Source organism: Platalea leucorodia (genome assembly GCF_965183815.1).
Source record: "Platalea leucorodia genome assembly, chromosome: 6".
NCBI classification, from domain to species: domain Eukaryota; kingdom Metazoa; phylum Chordata; class Aves; order Pelecaniformes; family Threskiornithidae; genus Platalea; species Platalea leucorodia.
Window position 1 is genome coordinate 20146379 of NC_138828.1, and position 14123 is coordinate 20160501.

Below are 14123 nucleotides of genomic sequence, written 5' to 3' on the forward strand. Positions count from 1 at the left end.
GTATCAGGTATTGGGGAACAGAAGCTAGTGAATAAAAAATAATAAATCCCAACAGCCAGCAAGGGAGACTAAATAACGTCAAACTTCAAATTCGGAATAATATTTACCTTTATGGGTAACTATCAATGGGATAACTTTCCAACAGTTGTGCTTGACTCTCCATTACTGGAGCTCTTTAAAACTTCAAGATGATATACCAAACAGAAATTACAGGCTTCCCAGCATTCAATACCAGGTTTCCTTCAGGGTGTCTCCTGACCAGCTCTGCAATCTCACATGTCCCTTCTGACCCACTATCTTTGCTGCTAGAGATTTGCTTATCTCTATTTATGGAGAAGCAGTTCTGAAAGACTTTAAGGCAACACCAAATAACCAGAAATTCTCCACTTACAAGGAGACCACCAAGGAGCGTTTGCCATGCAAACAATGGCTGATAGAGGAATAGCATCATCTGCCTCATCTCCACGAAGCCTTACACAGGCAGTTCCAAGCCCCAACAAGTTAAAAGCTTCTCCTCTTTTTAACTCTTTTTCCTGATAAGTCACTGTCCTCCCCCTGCCCCAAGCTCGGAATTCTCAACCTGATGCTCCAATACATTTATTTTGTGAACCTCTTTGACTTTTGAGGTAAAACTTTTGCTCTCAGGCAAAAAAAAAAAAAATGACAACCTTCTTCCTGTAACTGACAGAGGATCTGTGTGATGATAATACTTATTAAGGTCTACTTCACCCAAGCCCCCCTCACCCATCTAATTGTGACCATACAATACAGACTGTAGAGGAGGAAGAAAATGTAACTAGCTACACAAAAAAAGAAACTTTCTGTGGAACCAGATCACACTGCATCTACCATTAAGCCCACAATGGTACTCAAATGCCTTTCAGAGAGGCTGCCGGAACCCTCGCCAGGTCTCAGCCAGAACCTAGCTGTCAAACAGAGACCAGGGCTTTATAGCAACCCAAGCCTTCCTGCTTGCCAGACCTTGGCGACCAGATGCAAGAGAAAATGCAATAGTCTTGTGATTAGCTTCCCCACCACTCTGCCCCTCAAAAAAAAAAAAAAAAAAAAAAAAAAAAAAGCCACAATCATTCCTTCATTCCTAGCCCATCTACAGAAGTACAATGGCACAGCCATCCCACTTCCCCAGACAGCAGCAAGTTGCTACGCTGCTAACATGACAATGGAGCTGAAAAATTCAGAGTAGGAAAATGCGTCCCAGACTGTAAAACCATTCCTATTGATCCTTGCATAGAAGCTATGTACAAGTCAATCCTGTAACTGTAAAATTTCAGCAAATCTGGATGCTAAAAAAAAAATACACTATTACTTTCCCCCTTCCAAAAATGTAATTGTGGTGTTGGGAACGTCTGGATATTCATACTGCAGTGGTAATGTCCCATTAACTTCTCTTCATCCTACCTGGCAAGTCTCAGAAATGAGACAGATGTCATGAGTGATATAAACAGAGAACAGGATCCAGCCCAAAAAAAGCAATGAGCAAGGGGCCAGGAGATTTGAGTTCTAGTCCAAGTTTCTGCCAGCCAAGCGAATCTGGGCAACCCATGCTGCTATTCTGTGTCTTTCTTCTTCCTCCCCCCACTTCTAACACATCTGTTTCAACTTAAGCTGTCCGGGACAATGACTCTCTGTTGCTACAATGCCCAACATGTTGTGCTTCCATTAGGAAGCAACAAAAACCTTATATACATAAGGTGACTGTTGGACACCCAGGCTCAGTTCTCAAAGATTTTGGCATAGGATTTTCTTTTCTGTATTTTCTGCTGCAGAGGAACAGGATGAAGTCACCCACTCATTGCACTGGAATCAAAGTAAAGAGGACTGTGAATTCCATCTTGAGAGATCAGGAAACGCATCTAAGATCACTTCCAGCAACTGTATAAAGCACGAGTAAATAATGCCTTGCCAATTTTTACACAGACTATAAAAATCAGAGAGACTCACTGATTCTAGGACCTTTTCTGGCACAGGAAAATTTTGGACAGGCCCTCATCATTTTTTCCATATTTGGTGGTATGTAGATGGCCTGGAAGAGGGAAGGAAAAAGTAGCCCAGTATTGGTCCCACTATGTGGGGTAAAGAAAGTGTCAAAAGAGCAAGTGAGAAGTGGACATCATTTTGCTCTTATGAACTCGGGGCTGGAAGTTGCTTCAGTAAAATAAACCACCTTTAGACATGTATCTTGTTTTGACATACACAGTAATATGAATAATAGGACTCAGTAACTTAGCTTCTCCAAAGCTTGCAAATGCAGGGCCAGCTATATACTGCAACAGGGCAGAAAATCCTAAACAGACACACCACTGTTTTACTGACCTATCTGTGGGCATCTACCTGCAGCAACATCCTGTTTATTAAAATGATACTGACAACTGGGACATGGGAAGGGGCTCCAAAAGGAGAAATAGATAGGCATAACTCAGACCATGGTTTATAGGAGAAAAAAGAACCATTTTACTACTGCTCAGTCACATGCATTAAATGCCTTTCAGAGTTTAGCTAAAGGCAGAAACATTCAATTTCACAGATGCTTTGATGGTAATATCCCACTGCTGACCCTTCTGCTCAATTCTTCCCCAAAGCCATCTGCATCGTACTTATGAACTGCATTCATGAAACCATCACCTCTGCCAGCCAGCCAACCACCCACTACACCCCACTGTTATTGGGAGAGACAAAGAGGAAAAACACATAACACAGTCTAAGCCACTCAACCCAAGCAACATCCAAGAAAATGTTAGTTACATAACAAATTCTAGAATACCTTCCATTTCAGTAAGCTATTGACTCACTGTATGTGGCCAAAGCACCCTCAAGAAATAAGAGAACGAAAAAATGAATAAGGACATTGGGAAGTTAAGGATCCAAGTTAAATCTGTGTGAAATTGTGCATAACACACAAACAGACAGGCCCAAGATAAATCTATCCATTGGGCAAAAACAGCTTTAAGATGCACTAAAGAGGAGATGAAAGCACATTAGCATGTAAAATTGCTGAAATTCACAACACGATTTAAAGGTGCCTATTATACCCTACAGCACAGAGGGTCTCAGCTTTAAAGATCATGGGAGCTCCATTGCCACCGCTGATGAGCATCACTTACCATCTGGGAGGACCTCACTATACAGACTGCTGTCTATCATCTGTACCTTTGGGATGTTTAGATCATTTTTCAAGACAGAGAATGAGAGCACAGACTGAAGTGCCTTTTCTGACTGTTCTGAAGCTCAGGCACTCCCTCCTCACATACCACCTTTTCTACCTATGCACCACTCCGTTGCTGCACCTGATGACCACATCTGCTCTACAGCAGATCTCAGTGGGTATTTACACACTGCCCATGAGTGCCGATGAGAAACAGGGGAGGATTTCTTCTGGCATTTGACTCAAGTCCTGTCCATCTGTAGTACTAATAGTACTAATCACCTTGTTTCTTCTTCTCATTACACCTGTTATTTCTGTGCTCCTGTTACCGTGGAACAGTACTGTAGTTGGATATGTAGTCCTAGATAGGACTGGTGTGTCTCCTGCCAAACTGCGCTTCACTGTTGGTGCTTTAATACTGTTTTTACAAATATTTTAAATCACTTTATCCATCACCATGCCCTCAATGAAGTCAAAAGGTTAAATACTCTTGTACCCCAGCTGAAGACCTTTCTCTGTGCCAGGAAATGTTTCTATGAATTACACTGTTAACATGTGTCATCACCAGGATTAAGAAATACAGGACTTGTAAAGAGAATAACTGAGGGGGTGAATGATAAGCTTTGGCTTCATATGATGAAGTAGCAAAGCAAAATTCTAATACAAGTGAATCACAGTTGGTTTTAGTAAAATGTAATTACGTTAATCAATTGGACGTTTCCTGTGGGGAAAAAACCAAACCACAGTATCATCACAGAGTAGAAAAATCTTGTTAGCAGAATGAGGAGGAGTTTTTTGTCCATCTTAAAGGTGAAAAACCAGCCATTAGCATTCATATTACCAGGAGCAGTCAACAGGAAAACTGTAACAGATCACAAAATAAGCTTACTGAGTCTTTACTTTTCAGTATACCGTTATGGAATTTTAGTTTACGGTCTCATTTCACAAGTATTTTGCAGGTGGACTTTGATGGCACAGTTATTTTCTACTTGGACTATCCCCACAAGTGGCCAAACCAAACTCCGTCATTTGAACAAGTCCAAATATCAGGCAGTCCTGGATCAAAGTGACCATTTCATACCCTCAAGCCCATTTCCAACACTTAGCTGATATTTCTGAACCAGTAAAAAAAAAAAAAATTCTTGTCCAGAATCTCAAGCAAAGCCAGCTGTTTACTTCATCAGGACAGGTCGCCACTAGTTAACATTCAGCTGCCAAGCGTGAACATGTTTGACAATTATTTCAATTGTGCGAACCATGAGTCTTCCATTTCTGTGATAAAGTACTGAAGGCCTCATTAACTGAGAATACACACCGATGACAGTTAGAGCCTGAGGTATCGAAAAACCTCAGACCGGAGTTTCCCTTTCTATTGCTAACCTAAATAGGCTGCACCAAACTCCATACACAGGTGAATTTCCCAGATCCAGCAAATTACTGGTGTTTAAGGGCATTTAAATTCAGGCACATGCAGAAGGCAAGATCATAATTAGCTTCGAAGCAAATAAAAAAGTATGGCCTCATCTTCATCTGGGATCCTTTTCTTTATATTTTAATGTTTCTTTGTACAATTGCAAAGTATTCTCTGCCTAACACATATTATGAATTCTTCTCTCTTCTGAAAGACCTACATTCTCAGTGCTGATCTGTGTACCTTAGCTTCACCACAAGACATAACATATTACCCGATCACATCCTCCAATTTATGTTGCCAGAGGTGAACTAATTAAAGCACAAGTCTAAAGTTTGACAGTGGGGACTGATGACGACTCTGGCATTATCGTCAAACTATAAAGGCCTCAACAGTTTGTAGCAGGGTGAAATTAAGTAAGTAGACAGTGACTTCCCTCTGTGGTATCCCATTGTTCATTTTCCTCTGGACTATCCCTCTCTGTTTCTTACCCTTCTCCAATTTCCTCAGGACATGAGGGAAAGACATAGTACAGATTTAAATAGCTACTACAATTATTCCACTATGAGGAGAATGGAAAACTAAGAGAAAGGCTGAATCCACACTGCTGAACGTCTCCTGATGGTGGCATTCTCCCTTTTTTCAATGAACTTTTGTCCTACAATAGCATTTGTGTTTCATCTCCCTCACCCAGCTTCTTCAAAGTGCGGCTTGCCTTTGCGAAGTTTTTTCTAAGCATACAATAATACAATGTGAGCGCTAACATCAAGATGTGTTTCTTGTAAGAACTTAATTTCATGGAAAAGAGCACTAGAGTATCTTCCATGCTATAACCATGGAATTTGTTCCATCCAAGCTATAGCAATTTTTACTTTTTATATATGTTCAAAATAAAATTTGTCCTTGTTTTCTGGGCTTGCTTTCTTCAGCAAGTCTTGAGCATGCTTTGGTTGGGTTTAACAAGCTCAACTTCATGGAAATTCGGTGTTTCCCTGCCCTCTGAAAGCCTCCTGAAACTTTGCTATTTATACAGAAAGAGAAAAGGCTAGTTACCTACCAAAAAGCCATCCCTGCTCTGATGTTGAAAATATTTCTCACCGTGGACTGTTCATACCTTCCATTCAGCATTTTCCTTAACATCATCTTCAGCTTCTTCATTGGTGAAGAAAGCACAGACAATACTGGCATGAAAATTTTTGTGGAGAATATTAGATCTTCTATGTTTGTGGGACATGAGGAACACCCATCTGTGAAACACTGTCCTAGAATCGGCCAGGTGTATTTCCACCCTTCTGAGATTTTCCTGCAACCACTTAGAAGGAAAACTTCCATACAGTAAAAAAAAAAAAAGGACAGATTGTATCTCACAAAATGGCTGCTTTCAAGAGATTTCATCTTTCATGAACCCCACTTTTTTTACTACATGTAATTTGTAGTAAACTTGGCCTTCTGAAATAACAGCACCAGCACTATCATTTAAAACATTAAGTCACAGAATATAGGAAGACTCATGCCAAAAGAATAAAAAAAAGTCGTCTTATCAGATATGGCAAGCGGCGTTTCTTACACATTTTCTACAAACTACAATATTTTGCTACTAATATGCAGCGAAAGAGGTCTCCATAAAGGGAAAAAAAAATAAAGTGTGGTTAAGATCTGCTCATTTTGATTAATAGCTTTAATAAAAACATACATTAAAAAAATTGCTGCAATATTGATGTAGAAATACTGTATGTTTTGAACCTTCCTAAGTTATGTCCAGCTTCTACTATGACAGCTAACTTCAAAGCCTATGTCCAAAGTAAAATGCACAGAAAACAGATTTTTTCATGAAACATGGTGCAAAAGGAAACTACTATGGTACAGCCTTTGACAATACAAATATCAAGTCTGATTCCAATTATTTCTTGTCTGGTAACATCTTCAGTTCTTGCTTCTGAATACTATCAATTTCAAGCTTATCACCCCATATGTTTAACTCTAGGCCTTTCTGTAAAACAGCAATCCTTCACCACTGGGTTATTCTGAGATTAACATCATCTGACAGAATAAGAACATTACTATTCAGTACCGTTAGTCACATTCATACTGATGTTGCAATGGCAGTGAGATACTTTGATACAAACAAATTTATTTAAAACATCTTCCTTTATCTAACAATCTGTTCTTCCAACCCTAGCCACCTACCTAATGATTTGATCTAATGCACTCCTCAAAGTAATCCTAGCCCTTGACTACATGTACTACATCTCTATATGCTATTACTTTGCAGATCAACTTGGTAAAACATGCATCTTCATGTTTTTTCCCTGCACTTCCTTGGCCTGCTTGAACTTCAGACTTGTGCTCAAAGGTGCACAGCCATGCTTTTTTGTCAGCTGATTAGATTTGGAAGGTGTATACTGGAAAAAGAGAAAAATATGGAAAATGAGAATAGTGATTACACTCTGTATTTAAGGACCTGAACATACAGAAAGGAGCAAACATGAGTTAATGAAGGACAAAAGTGATTTGCAGTATTGAATAAAGTATAATAAATAGTATGGTTACTCTCAATTAGAGCCAACTCTGTAGTGTGAAAAAAGTGTCCACAAGTTCTGTCTAGATTACAATGTCTAAATTCTAACTATAGCTTCTGGTAACAAATTACCAAAATCTGCATTGTCACAGAACCTTAACGAATTTCCAGATTTAAAATATCATGAATACTGTTATTAATGTAATTCTATCCTAAAAGGTATCAGTACTGGCAAAATGCCCTTCAAATTCTGTCATGCTTCAACAAAAATATTAATAAGGAGATGTATATAACATCACAACATACCCAGAGCATCAGTGCTCCTTATTTTCTAAATCCAGCAATTCTTTGCTCACAGCAATAGCCTCAATGTAGCAAACTAACAAATAAGCTCCAGTGTTTACTCAGCTATCTCAGACAAGAGGTCTGAGATACTAGTACTAGTGGGGTTTTTTGCTTGTTTTAAAAAACACCAGTACATCCTGACCAAGCAAAGCTAATATGTCTGACCAAAGCCACAGTAACTGCAATTGTCTTTGCAGCAACCAAAGCAGTAATCTTCCAAAGAGTTCATCCATACTCATCACGCTGTCATGTTTTCCTCTGTGGCAATACCTAGAAAACAACTTGTTCAGAAGCATTATAACCATTTATTTCTTCAGCTGGGTGAACTGAGCCACAAGGACTGAGATGTTGAAGTCCACAAAAAAACCATTTCATGATTAAAAGAAACCAGACTTGGTTCTCTGTTATAGCTCCTAGCCATTAGTCTACCTATCCCTTTAATTATTTGGTATTTCATCATCTAAGCCTTTTAAAGAAGCTAAGCTAGATATAGCACACTTAGTTAAAGCTGAGCTTCAGCATTCAGCTCTTTTCTATCTGGAAATTGTTATAATGACGCTCTTGTTGGCCAAACAAGAGTGCAAATGTCCTCTTATGACAGAGACAGTGATGAACTAAGAAATGTCCCTCTCATTAAAGCTGCAACCATCTCACTCAGCATTTCAGGAGATTGAAATTATTTGGGGGAAAATTGTCCTCATACTGGATAGACTGCCTCCTGAAAGAGTACCCCTAGATTAATGGTGACAAAATAAAAGCTGATGCTTTAAGTGTTGAAAGGAGGTGTGCAAATATTAGATTATTATAAATCTGCTTAAGAAAGTGTAAGACTGTCAAGGCCAACTGTTGCAAGATATTACTCACTTATACAATATAGCGGCTCAGCATTCCTCCTGAATGCTTATAGCCACCTCGTCAACAGAGGCAATGTATTTTTTTTGCTAGAGACACAGGAAAATCAACTTTAAAACCCAATACGAATGTGACCACAATTTTTCAGTAAAGAATATTTCAATTTTCTGCTTTTGGGATTTTTGGAAATAGGAAACAGTTATTTCCTAGATGTGTATATGGCCCTCTTATCCACATGCCACCCTGTGACAATATACAAAGCAAAATGCTTACAACAGAAATTGTAAAGACAATACATACATTCTGTGCAACATGCTAAAATACTGCTCCACACAACAGTTCTGCCCTTACTCTAAAATGGATTAAACAATTCAGTGCATCATGCAGACTTTCTGGACTTACTTTTCAGATAAGGTTCTCTACTGCTTGTCATGGCAAGAACAGCACAGGTAAAAGACTATTCTTGAAATAAAAGCATACTTTATAACAATGTAAGTATATTCTAGACATAATTTTGTTGTCCATTTACTGAATGACAAAGGGTTCATCACTCTTGTTCACTCTGAACATGCAATGCTGCTTGAAGAAAATGCAAACTGGATCTTAGTCCTTCTCCAGAGCCCGGGGCTACTGTGCAACTGGGGCAGTATGCAAGCTATTCTCTGCCAAGCACCAAAGTATGTCTATGATAGTCAGGACGAACATTCAACAGTCTTTCACTGATGGGCCAAAAATTCACAGTTCTGATAGCACTGACAGCAATTTAAAAGTTGGCCTTTCATCTAACTTACAGCTAGGATGAAAAGCCAACACTCCAAATTCTGCACACACTGACGTACAAATTTTTATTTGTTAGATGCATAAAAGGTTTCTTCAACATGCACTCCCTGCCCCCCGCCCCTCTTTTTTTTAACAACTATGATCTAATGTTTCAGACATCCATCAAAAAAAATCCCTGGAAATTTGTTCCCACCTGTTCTTCATTCTTCATCAGCATATTTCTAGATCCATCAGTATCATCTTACTTGGAGTTCTTCTAAGTGATCTCTAATCTACCACATTTAAGCTCCCTTCCAAACACAGCATGTTACAGAGCTCCTTCCACCTTTAATTACTATGGATTCCTACAATGGAAATTACCCTATCAGTGGGAACACAGCAGTAGCCTGTTCCAACAGCTGATGTAGGGGGTTTACCTAGAACATATTTTTATGTAATTATAATAACCCTTCAAACTTCTGAAGGGACTTAAAGTTTCTTTCCTCCTCAGGTGCTTTTGTAAAGCAAAGCATGTTCTGATGAACTGACCAGGCATACCGACACTTGTCAGAAATCATTAAAAGTATAGCAGCTTAGTGAAATTGAATAATACATTTTCTTCGGTTCATCAACAATTGCTTGCATGAAAACAAAACATTGCTATGTGATGTAGAATACAACCACCTCTGGCTTTACTGTCTGCATGGTATGATCTGGGCATTCCTTGATGTTAGGACTCTCCATTTTCTTTGCTCTTCCACTTCAAGCCATGTTTAATGGAAAATTACAGCTAATTTTCCTCCCAGCCCAAAGTTCCTTACCAAAAAAGTAAACCTACTCCTTCTTTGCCCTTTTCCAAAGAACAGAGACCATTGGCAAGACTCCCACAAAATCTTTTTTGCTTTTTATGTGTTTTGTCTTAGCTTTCAGAGGTATTAGCAAAACAATAGCTTGAGTTATAACCTCACCTTCCAGATGGTGAAAAACCAAGTTCAATGGCCATGGTTACCTTTACATGCAATAAATGCACTAACATGCTACACTGTGTATTTGCTAATTAAATTAAACTCCATGTATACATTCACATCAGTATGCCACTTCTGGGTCATTTGTTGCAGAGGTCTCCTAGCTACATTTGCAGCTACTCCTGTTGATAAATGACTTTTCGTATTAGAAAGAATATACAGGCAAATATCTGCAAGATCAGCCTCCAGGCCTCTTGTTTTTATCAGCAGCAATATTTCATCAATGTTATTTAGCATTACTCAGCCTTGTGCAGGGCCTTTGCAGTAGCTAAGGTCCCCTACTAGCTGTCACGTGTAATCTTTATGATCCACTACTTCTACAACAAGAAAGCCTCCCTCCATCACCACCATCACACAGGACACCTCCAGAGCTCTACTCTTACGAGTTGTCACTGATGCCTGGTACTTCTGCTGAGCTGCTGACACATGTATGAATGTGATACTGCCATTCATCTGCTTTACAATGACCTAACTAACAGAATCAGTTGGCAGCTTCACAATTAGGCTGGTCATTTCATGCTGAGTAACATCAGAAGGGTCAGACAGACCAAGAAAGGAAACTCACACAAAGAGAGCAGGATAATGAAACACGTCTTAAGCTGCACAGCAACAGTGCCCTGCAAAGCTGGTGTTCAACCATCTTCTGTGCAAAATTTTGGAAATTCTCTTTTTACTGTACTGAGTATTATTTCTACACTAATTTTCACTGTAAGAAAACTGTCAAAACACCAATATCTGAGTCACAGCTTGAATCTGCTTCGTATCAGCATCTCCAATGGGTAAAATTTGACCTCAGCTTTAAAAAAAAAAAAAGAGAAGGGTAAGCCAAATCTTATTTAAAAGCACCTATAGTTCGAGCATTACTTCTGAAAGCCTCGCTAGCCTGCGGTGCAAGACAACCAGTATCATGAGAATGCACTGACATTAGTTTTCCTCAGTTATTGGTAGTACTTTTGTGCCAATACATCAGCAAATTAGAGGCCAGGTCATCCACAGTTCTGAAAGGTGATAGTAAAATGCAGATATTAGAATTTGCTTACATATGTTGAATTATTTCCTTTTGATTTATCCTTTACAAAATGCCACACCAAGACTGGTGTTCACACAGCAAATGGTTTTAGGTAAACCTCCATCATGGATATCTCAACCGCTCACTTCATGTTGTTTTTGAAATTACAAGTTGCTTTTCCCATCCCTGTGACAGAAGTCCGTCACTGCCCTTTCATTCATGGTAATCTTTGGATTAAATCTACATAATAAAGCAAATATAAGTAACTGGTGAAGGAAGTGAAGCCTGAAAACGTAGCCTGAAAATGTTTCAGAGCATGGCTGAAAATCATCCGAGCTGTCTGTGGAAGCTTCCAAAGAACTACTCTATGCTATGTCAAACTGTAATTAGAAATTTCCTGCAGTCTCTAAAGTACAGTCTATGAGAGAAATGAGACCAGAAGATAATGGAAAAAGGATCATCAGCTTGCTGGTGAAAAAAATACCATCTCACACAAGAAAGATATTAATAGTAGAATACAATGGAGACAATGTACAGCTGAAACATTTTGGTAAAGCATACTGAGCAGAAAGACTAACACCCAGTCAAGACTAAGCTATTTCCTGGTTAACCAGGAAGGTCCCAGTTGACTGGAAGCTAGCTAATGTGACACCCATCTACAAGAAGGGCCAGAAGGAGGATCCAGGGAACTACAGGCCTGTCAGCCTGACCTCGGTGCCAGGGGAAGGTTATGGAGCAGATCATCCTGAGTGCCATCACACGGCATGTGCGGGACAACCAGGGGATCGGGCCCAGTCAGCATGGGTTTATGAAGGGCAGGTCCTGCTTGACTAACCTCATCTCCTTCTGTGACAAGGTGACCCGCTTAGTGGATGAGGGGAAGGTTGTGGGTGTTGTCTACCTGGACTTTGGTAAAGCCTTTGACACCATTTCCCAAAGCATTCTCCTGAAGAAACTGGCTGCTCATGGCTTGAATGATAAGTGCACTCTTTGCTGTAAAAAGCTGGCTGGATGGCCGGGCCCAAAGAGTTGTGGTGAACGAGTTAAATCCAGTTGGGGGCCAGTCACAAGTGGTGTTCCCCAGGGCTCAGTATTGGGGCCAGTCCTATTCAATATCTTTATCAGTGATCTTGATGAGGGAATTTAGTGCACCCTCAGTAAGTTTGCAGATGACACCAAGCTGGGTGGGAGTGTTGATCTGCCAGAGGGTAGGAAGGCTCTACAGAGGGATCTGGACAGGCTGGATCGATGGGCCAGGGCCAACTGCATGAGGTTCAACAAGGCTGAGTGCCGGGTCCTGCACTTGGGTCACAACAACTCCATGCAACGCTACAGGCTTGGGGAGGAGTGGCTGGAGAGCTGCCTGGCAGAAAAGGACCTGGGGGTGTTGGTCAACAGCTGGGTGAATATGAGCCAGCAGTGTGCTCAGGTGGCCAAGAGGGCCAATGGCATCCTGGCTTGTATCAGGAATAGTGTGGCCAGCAGGACCAGGGAGGTGATAGTGCCCCTGTACTCGGCACTGGTGAGGCCGCACCTCGAGTACTGTGTTCAGTTTTGGGCCCCTCCCTACAAGAAGGACATGGAGGTGCTGGACCATGTCCAAAAAAGGGCAACAAAGCTGATGAAGTGTCTAGAGCACAAGTCTTATGAGGAGCAGCTGAGGGAGCTGGGGTTGTTTAGCCTGGAGAAGAGGAGGCTGAGGGGAGACCTTATCGCTCTGTACAACTACCTGAAAGGAGGTTGTAGCAGGGTGGGAGTTGGTCTCTTCTCCCAGGTAGCAAGCAACAGGACAAGAGGAAATGGCCTCAAGTTGTGCCAGGGGAGATTTGTATTAGATATTAGGAAAAATTTCTTCGTGGAGACAGTGGTTAGGCATTGGAACAAACTGCCCAGGGAAGTGGTGCAATCACACTCCCTGGAAGTGTTCAAAAAACATGCGGATGGGGTGCTTAGTGACATGGTTTAGAGGTGGACCTGGCAGTTAGTTAGGTTAACAGTTAGACTCGATGATCTCAGAGGTCTTTTTCAACCTTAATGAATCTATGATTCTATTTCATTAGAGAGGAATTATTTACCAAGAAGCTTGTTTTAAAAGAAAATACAGCAATTGGTAATATTTGGTGAAGACAAGATAGACTTTAACAAGACTAGACAACTAGTCTAAAACTAGACAACTAGTGTGTCTGCTACCCACAGGAGTGTTTTAAATTACGTAGAAGCCATGTCTTAACAGTTGTTTTGCTGAAACATTTGCCAAGCCTATCTTGCCTGCTGAACAGCGGGCAACCTGGGTTAAAAGTTGACTGGTTTTCACTAGGGTGGAAGTATCTTATCCAGACAAAAAGGGTTGGTTGTCAGCCATTTGCATCTCACTGGGGAAAGGGTTGCCATGCCAAAGAACTTGCTGCTTTGGAAGCTTGCTAGAGCAGTCCTTTTAAATGTACCACCGTCAAGCACAGCATAGCTAGCTGGTCGAGGGAGTTAACTGTCCCACTGTACACTGCACTGGTGCAGCACCACCTTGAGTACTGTGTGCAGTTTTGGGTGCCTCAATATAACGACATCAAACTATTGGAATGTGTCCAGAAGGAGGGCAACCATGGTGAAATGTCTTGAGGGCAAGACTTATGAGGAGCAGCTGAGGTCACTTAGTTTGTTCAGCTTGGAGAAGAAAAGGCTGACCTCATCACAGTCTGCAGCTTCCTCAAGGGGGGCAGTGGAGGGGGAGGTGCTAATCTCTCTCTGGTGGCCAGCAACAGAACAAGAGGAAATGGAATGAAGCTGCGTCCGTGGAAGTTCAGACTGAACATTAGGAAAAGGTTCTGAGAGAGTGGTCGGTCACTGGAATAGGCTCCCCAGGGAAGTAGTCATAGCACGAACCCTGTCAGAGTTCAAGGATTGTCTGGATGACACTCTTAGTCATATAGTTTAGTTTTAGGTAGTTGTGTGAGGAGCAGGGAGTTGGACTCGATGATCCTTATGGGTCCCTTCCAACTTGAGATATTCTGTGATTCTATTACAGGCTTGATCTGGCCCTACTG